Source organism: Staurois parvus, unplaced genomic scaffold, assembly GCF_062004578.1.
Source record: "Staurois parvus isolate SC_StPar_1 unplaced genomic scaffold, SC_StPar_1.0 ptg000682l, whole genome shotgun sequence".
Lineage (NCBI taxonomy): Eukaryota > Metazoa > Chordata > Amphibia > Anura > Ranidae > Staurois > Staurois parvus.
Window position 1 is genome coordinate 2,748,441 of NW_028318478.1, and position 8,467 is coordinate 2,756,907.

Sequence of the window (8,467 nt, forward strand, 5' to 3'; positions counted from 1 at the left end):
GGTGACCTCTCAGCGTTTATGCACATCCAATGATGACAACTGTGATACCTTCCAACTGCCAGTCTTACGCACCATGAACAGAATGCCTGGTAATTGTACTATTAGTTTGTTGTTTTTGTTACGACCTACTGGTTAAATGCCATCCCCATAGAGATATATACAGCAAATTTATTTTTTTGGCCAATTTATTCTTCCTCTTATAAAATGAATCACATTTGTTAATGTAGACTTGCTTTCTATATCTGAAAATTGATGATAGTCGATGAGGTTTAAATTTGCAGTGTTTCCATGAATGATGTGGATGACCTTATATGTTTATGAGCTAATGTTCTACGGCCATTTCCATTCACTCCAAGACCAACAACATTCTTCATACAAGTATTCAAGGAACTTTTATAGCCTGACAGAGCACCAGCACTAAGTTCTGGCTATATTATACTTTAAAATAAAGTTATGGGCCTTTTTTCAGACTAGTCCTAGTGTGTGTATTGGTCTGTATAATTGGAGAAGGAACAGCATATAATAAGTTCCTTCACAGGAACAGAGGTACGGTGTCTACTGTATATGCTGTGCAGAATTTGTTGACTATATACACACTAATATGAATAGAAAATAAATTCATTAACCATCAAACAATGAGCTTAAACTGTTACTAAACCCAGGACCTTGCATTCACTATATCTGGTCTCCCACAGTACACAGAACATGGAAATGCAATTACCGTATTTGCCGGCGTATAAGACGACTGGGCGTATAAGACGACCCCCTACTTTTCCTGTTAAAATATAGGGTTTGAGCTATACTCGCCGTATAAGACTACCCCTCTTCCAACGCACACCAAATAAAAATGAAAAAACATCAGATTTGATTTCAATATGGTATGGTATTTCAGTATGGTATTCCAATGATGGGGTGCTATTCCTCCCACTGATACCAATGATGAGGCACTACTCCTCCCACTGACACTAATGGTGCCCCATCAGTAGTGTCAGTGTGTGAGGAATAGTGTCCCATCATTAGTGTCAGTGGGAGGAATAGTGTCCCATCATTAGTGTCAGTGGGAGGAATAGTGTCCCATCATTAGTGTCAGTGGGAGGAATAGTGCCCCATCATTGGTGTCAGTGGATGAAATAGTGCCCCATCATTAGTGTCAGCGGGAGGAATAGTGCCCCATCATTGGTGTCAGTGGGAGGAATAGCACCCCATCATTGGTATCAGTGGGAGGAATAGTGCCCCATCATTGGTATCAGTGGGAGGAATAGTGCCCCATTATTGGTGTCAGTGGGAGGAATAGTGCCCCATCATTGGTATCAGTGGGAGGAATAGTGCCCCATCGTTGGTGTCAGTGGGGAGGAGGAATAGTACCCCATCGTTGGTGTCAGTGGGGAGGAGGAATAGTGCCCCATCGTTGGTGTCAGTGGGGAGGAGGAATAGTGCCCCATGGTTGGTGTCAGTGGGGAGGAGGAATAGTGCCCCATCATTGGTGTCAGTGGGGGAGGAATAGTGCCCCATCGTTGGTGTCAGTGGGGGAGGAATAGTGCCCCATCGTTGGTGTCAGTGGGGGAGGAATAGTGCCCCATCGTTGGTGTCAGTGGGGGAGGAATAGTGCCCCATAGTTGGTGTCAGTGTGGAGGAGGAATAGTGCCCCATCGTTAGTGTCAGTGGGGGAGAGGAGCAGCTGCTCCTTCTTTCAGTTCGGCAGCTTGATTTTTGCGGGGCCGTTCGGCTCCGCCTCCTCGCCGGTGATTGGTCGCCTGTGTGCGCTGGCACCCAATCACCGGTGAGGAGGCGGAGCCGAGCGGCCATGCGACCATCGAGCGGCCGAACTGAAAGAAGGAGCAGTCGGACCGGATCATCGTGGGACCGGGACCGGAGCCAGGTAAGGTACAGCAGCCCCTCTGCCCACCCCTGTACTTAGTGTCCGTTGGAGGACACCGCCCCTGGAAAAAGTGCCGCCCTGACACACCGGCTCGCCGTATACCGGCTTATAAGACGACCCCCGACTTTTCAGAAGATTTTCAGGGGTTGAAAAGTCGTCTTATACGCCGGCAAATACGGTACTTTAGTAAATGAAAAATTACTAAACACCTTTTCTCATCAGCAGTTAGAGCAGTCTTTTGACTTTTATCAGTGTCCAGCAGAGCACTGGTTAAAGCTTATAGGAGGAGTGTTCATTCTCCTTTGATTGTCTTTTGAGCCTGCATAACCTCTGTCCCTCTGTCTGGACAGTGCTGATTGGCCCTGTGCTGATCACATGCACTCTCCCAAGAAAAAAAAAAGATCTAGCAATACACACCAAACTGAGCATGTGCAGCTTGCCCCCAAGGCTCTGTGCTATCAGTAGATGGATTGGGGACAGTAGAAGAAGTGGAGGATCAGAGAAGACAGGATCAAACAACCTTTTTACATAATGTGAACAATTAACCTCTTAGGATCCACAGTGAGCATAACAAGCATGCTTTACTGCATATACAGACTGATTTTACTGTTGTGGATTTAGTACCACTTTTAATCATTGTTGAGATGCATTACAGAAAACTACTAATGTAAGGGCGGGGGTCAAAGAATCGTACCATTCCAACATAAGGAATCAGCAATTTTGATGAGATTAAGGCTGTATTAAACCCAAACACATACATTTATTATATTGCAGCTTACCAATTGTTAGGATTGGTGGCTGCATTCATTTTCTTTTTTTAGAGATTTCACTTTATTTTGGGATATCTTCCTTGTCTCTGCCCCCATCTTGTCTTCGTAGTCGGCAGCAGAGAGGAGGACAGAACTTCTCTGCCAGATCCTGCACCTCTCTGTGCAGCCGCAGCACCCCCTTTTCTCCACCATCCCTGGGCTCAGCATTCAGCAGACTTCAGTAGCTTCCTCCAGCCCTCTTCTGGTCCTCTTCCAAATGCTGCACTTTCTGCTTTCCAGCTCTGCCCCCAGCTTCTTCCAGACAGCAGCACAAGAGGGGGTGCACTGTAATGGAAGAGAGGGTGGGGGATTTCTAATGTAAGGAGGGGGGTGCTCTGGACATTTGCCTATAATTATTGAGAATAATATGAGAATAATACAATTCTATGCCAGCTAAAAATAAGGGTCACACACTGCTAGTGTCATCCAGAACCATATTCTGTTTGAGCAGTCTCCAATAAAGTTTCTTGTGGATGATGCCTCCGGTGTACAACCCTCCTTTTCAGACTTGCAAACTCTGCTACAGGATTGTAAGTGCACTCTGTGTCAGTCTGTACCTGCCCTTCACAGCTTAAAGTGGTATTCAACCCAAGACCAAATTGTTGCAGCTTACCAGTTATTAGATGTGATGGCTGCATCAGTTTTCTTTTTTTAGTTTTTTTTACATCTGTATTTACCTGGTGATGTGGCCAGTATTAGTGGGACACCACTCTGGAGGAATGCACACAGGACTCAGCAGACAGCAGCATTGTCAGTCTGGGGGAGATGTTAGTGGTAAATGTATTAGCAAATTTAAATACAATAACAAAATGAAGGTAAACTTCAACTCACAATTCATAATCAGTTACAGCAAACATTTTTTTCCCCTTTTGGGATAAAGGTTTTACGTAAACAAATAAAAGCTGATTATTTTAATCACCCCTGCCAGTGGTACAGTGGGGAAAATAATTATTTGATCCCCTGCAGATTTTGTACGTTTCCCCACTTACAAAGAAACAAAGAGTCTATAATTTTTATTATAGGTGCATTTTTAAATGATAGAGACAGAATATCCACCAAATATCCACAAAAAACACATGATACAAATGTTATAAATTGAGTTGCAGTTCAGTGAGTAAAATAAGTATTTGATCCTCCAACCAACAATAATTCTGGCTCCCACAGACTGGCAATGTAGTCATGTGCTACACAGATTAGTCATGTGAATTTAAGAAGGTGCTGTAGCTGGCCAGCTAAGACCAGTCCTAGGTTGCTAATACGGTTCACATATATGTGTATACCAAACCTGCCAATAACCTCAGTACAGTGTATATGTGCACATGTTAAAGCCAAAAGCAGAATCATTGCTGTAATTTATGTCTTTGAATGTTATATAACATTTATACATTCATTGTGTTAGCAGAAGCAGAAAAGGAAAATATGCCTTTAAGAGTCAGTATAGAACTGAGCCAATCACAGACAGCCTCACACTGTATAGAGCAGTGATGGCGAACCCATGGCACGCGTGCCACAGCCGGCACGCCGAGCCTTATCTGTGGTCACGCCAGGAGAATACCGTATTTTTCACTCCATAAGACGCACTTTTTTCCCCCCAAAAAAGGGGGGAAAATGTCAGTGCGTCTTATGGAGCGAATATAGAGCGGCCGGTCCGGTATTTCCACCGCCGCCGTGTCAGAATACCGGGCCGGCCACTCAGCTCTGCAGTGGGACCGTACCTGTCCCTCTATCCAGCGGCGCGCTGTCTTCCCGGCTTCTGTAGTGTGCATGACAGCCGGGTCCCAAGTGCGCATGCGCAAGAAGCAGTGCTCTTTGTGAATGGTAAGGCGGTACCTGGGACACATGACAGATCCCAGAAGCCGCCGGACCAATCACAAAGCGCAGCGCTTCTCGCGCATGCGCACTGGGCATCCGGCTGTCCGACGAGCGCCCACACTACAGAAGCCGGGAAGACAGCGCGCGGCTGGATAGAGGAACAGGTAAGATAAAAAAAAAACTCTGCGGAAGTAAGAGCGGGTATCTGTCAAATTCAGGTACCCGCTCCCCACCTCCCCAAAGGTCAGCAGTCATCTGTACTGTCCGCAGTCTCTGGTCATCCCTGTGCTGTCCGCAGTCTCTGGTCATCTCCTGTACTGTCCGCAGTCTCTGGTCATCTCCTGTACTGTCCGCAGTCTCTGGTCATCTCCTGTACTGTGTCCGCAGTCTCTTGGTCATCTCCTGTACTATGTCCGCAGTCTCTTGGTCATCTCCTGTACTGTGTCCGCAGTCTCTTGGTCATCTCCTGTACTATGTCCGCAGTCTCTTGGTCATCTCCTGTACTGTATCCGCAGTCTCTTGGTCATCTCCTGTACTGTGTCCGCAGTCTCTGGTCATCTCCTGTACTGTCCGCAGTCTCTGGTCATCTCCTGTACTGTGTCCGCAGTCTCTTGGTCATCTCTGTACTGTCCGCAGTCTCTGGTCATCTCCTGTACTGTGTCCGCAGTCTCTGGTCATCTCCTGTACTGTGTCCGCAGTCTCTGGTCATCTCCTGTACTGTGTCCGCAGTCTCTGGTCATCTCCTGTACTGTGTCCGCAGTCTCTTGGTCATCCCTGTACTGTGTCCGCAGTCTCTGGTCATCTCCTGTACTGTGTCCGCAGTCTCTGGTCATCCCTGTACTGTGTCCGCAGTCTCTTGGTCATCCCTGTACTGTGTCCGCAGTCTCTTGGTCATCCCTGTACTGTGTCCGCAGTCTCTGGTCATCTCCTGTACTGTGTCCGCAGTCTCTTGGTCATCCCTGTACTGTCCGCAGTCTCTGGTCATCCCTCTACTGTCCGCAGTCTCTTGGTCATCCCTGTACTGTGTCCACAGTCTCTTGGTCATCCCTGTACTGTCCGCAGTCTCTGGTCATCCCTGTACTGTCCGCAGTCTCTGGTCATCCCTGTACTGTGTCCGCAGTCTCTGGTCATCTCCTGTACTGTGTCCGCAGTCTCTGGTCATCCCTGTACTGTCCGCAGTCTCTGGTCATCTCCTGTACTGTCCGCAGTCTCTGGTCATCTCCTGTACTGTCCGCAGTCTCTGGTCATCCCTGTACTGTGTCCGCAGTCTCTGGTCATCCCTGTACTGTGTCCGCAGTCTCTGGTCATCTCCTGTACTGTGTCCGCAGTCTCTGGTCATCTCCTGTACTGTGTCCGCAGTCTCTGGTCATCCCTGTACTGTGTCCGCAGTCTCTTGGTCATCCCTGTACTGTGTCCGCAGTCTCTTGGTCATCCCTGTACTGTGTCCGCAGTCTCTTGGTCATCCATGTACTGTGTCCGCAGTCTCTGGTCATCTCCTGTACTGTGTCCGCAGTCTCTTGGTCATCCCTGTACTGTGTCCGCAGTCTCTTGGTCATCCCTGTACTGTGTCCGCAGTCTCTTGGTCATCCCTGTACTGTCCGCAGTCTCTGGTCATCCCTGTACTGTGTCCGCAGTCTCTTGGTCATCCCTGTACTGTGTCCGCAGTCTCTTGGTCATCCCTGTACTGTGTCCGCAGTCTCTTGGTCATCCCTGTACTGTCCGCAGTCTCTGGTCATCCCTGTACTGTCCGCAGTCTCTTGGTCATCCGTGTACTGTGTCCGCAGTCTCTTGGTCATCCCTGTACTGTGTCCGCAGTCTCTGGTCATCTCCTGTACTGTGTCCGCAGTCTCTTGGTCATCTCCTGTACTGTGTACGCAGCCTCTGGTCATCTCCTGTACTGTGTCCGCAATCTCTGGTCATCTCCTGTACTGTGTCCGCAGTCTCTTGGTCATCCCTGTACTGTGTCCGCAGTCTCTGGTCATCTCCTGTACTGTGTCCGCAGTCTCTGGTCATCCCTGTACTGTGTCCGCAGTCTCTTGGTCATCCCTGTACTGTGTCCGCAGTCTCTTGGTCATCCCTGTACTGTGTCCGCAGTCTCTGGTCATCTCCTGTACTGTGTCTGCAGTCTCTTGGTCATCCCTGTACTGTCCGCAGTCTCTGGTCATCCCTGTACTGTCCGCAGTCTCTTGGTCATCCCTGTACTGTGTCCGCAGTCTCTTGGTCATCCCTGTACTGTCCGCAGTCTCTGGTCATCCCTGTACTGTCCGCAGTCTCTGGTCATCCCTGTACTGTGTCCGCAGTCTCTGGTCATCTCCTGTACTGTGTCCGCAGTCTCTGGTCATCCCTGTACTGTCCGCAGTCTCTGGTCATCTCCTGTACTGTCCGCAGTCTCTGGTCATCTCCTGTACTGTCCGCAGTCTCTGGTCATCCCTGTACTGTGTCCGCAGTCTCTGGTCATCCCTGTACTGTGTCCGCAGTCTCTGGTCATCTCCTGTACTGTGTCCGCAGTCTCTGGTCATCTCCTGTACTGTGTCCGCAGTCTCTGGTCATCTCCTGTACTGTCCGCAGTCTCTGGTCATCTCCTGTACTGTGTCCGCAGTCTCTGGTCATCTCCTGTACTGTGTCCGCAGTCTCTGGTCATCTCCTGTACTGTGTCCGCAGTCTCTGGTCATCTCCTGTACTGTGTCCGCAGTCTCTGGTCATCTCCTGTACTGTGTCTGCAGTCTCTGGTCATCTCCTGTACTGTGTCTGCAGTCTCTGGTCATCTCCTGTACTGTGTCCGCAGTCTCTGGTCATCTCCTGTACTGTATCCGCAGTCTCTGGTCATCTCCTGTACTATGTCCGCAGTCTCTGGTCATCTCCTGTACTGTGTCCGCAGTCTCTGGTCATCTCCTGTATAATTGAAAGCTCTGTTATTGTGTTTTTCTTTTAAGACAAAAGCCGGTAATTAGTTTGCACTACTGTACGAGTTGTTTTTTCTAAACCAAAAGCTCGATATTCAGGTTTCATTGCAGTGTTGGCACTTTGAAAGAAATAAGTTGGTTTTGGGTTGCAGTTTGGGCACTCGGGCTCAAAAAGGTTCGCCATCACTGGTATAGAGCCTTAACCAATCATAGCCAGTTTCACATTTATGCCTGTGTAAAACTCCCTGCTAGATTGTTCTAGAGACACTTGCTCATCAGACAGAAGAGGAAACAGACAAAGTTCCAGTCAGAGAAGCTCCATGGAAGCAGAGAAGGCCAAATAGGTATTTAATGCACTTGTGTGTTCCTCTATTGTTTAACAGTGCAGGTAGATCTGTGTGTAAAATCTGTTGTATGTGTTTACTTGTAGTTCCTCCGAATTTACAAACCTATCGAATTTACGAATTTAACAAATTTAACGAAATAATCTAACGACATAAGCTAACGAATCTATCGAAATATACAGAACTAATCTATCGAGATAAGCTATCGAATCAACCACTGTAATACGGATTAAACCATTGTAATATGAAAGAAATAAGTCACTGTAAGATAAACAAAACAAGCCATTGTAAGCAGTTATATGAAGAAGATTGAAGTTATTAAAGAAGTTAACTAAAGTATTCGGTGTGCTCTTTAAACCTACTGCATCCATAGAGCGGCATTGGAGGAATTACAGAGTAAAGTCAGTCTAATCAAACAAAGAAACAGCAATTGCATAATTTTTCTAATGCCACAGCGCACAAGGCACCAAAGGGTGCTGCGCCTGCCACAGTGGAACTATTACCCTCAGAGGTCAAGCAACAGCGCTCCTCAACTTGCACAGTAAAGAGTACACTAGAGAAACAGAGCGCCAGCATATACCGCCATGCGGAGACACCTCAGCGGAACAACAGTACAGGCCATAGCACGTGCGCATTAGTCAGGCTACAGCCGTCTCTTAAAGTGGCATAACGGCAAAGGCAAGACAGTCAGAGAAAGAGCTCCAAACCTCCTGCACCCCT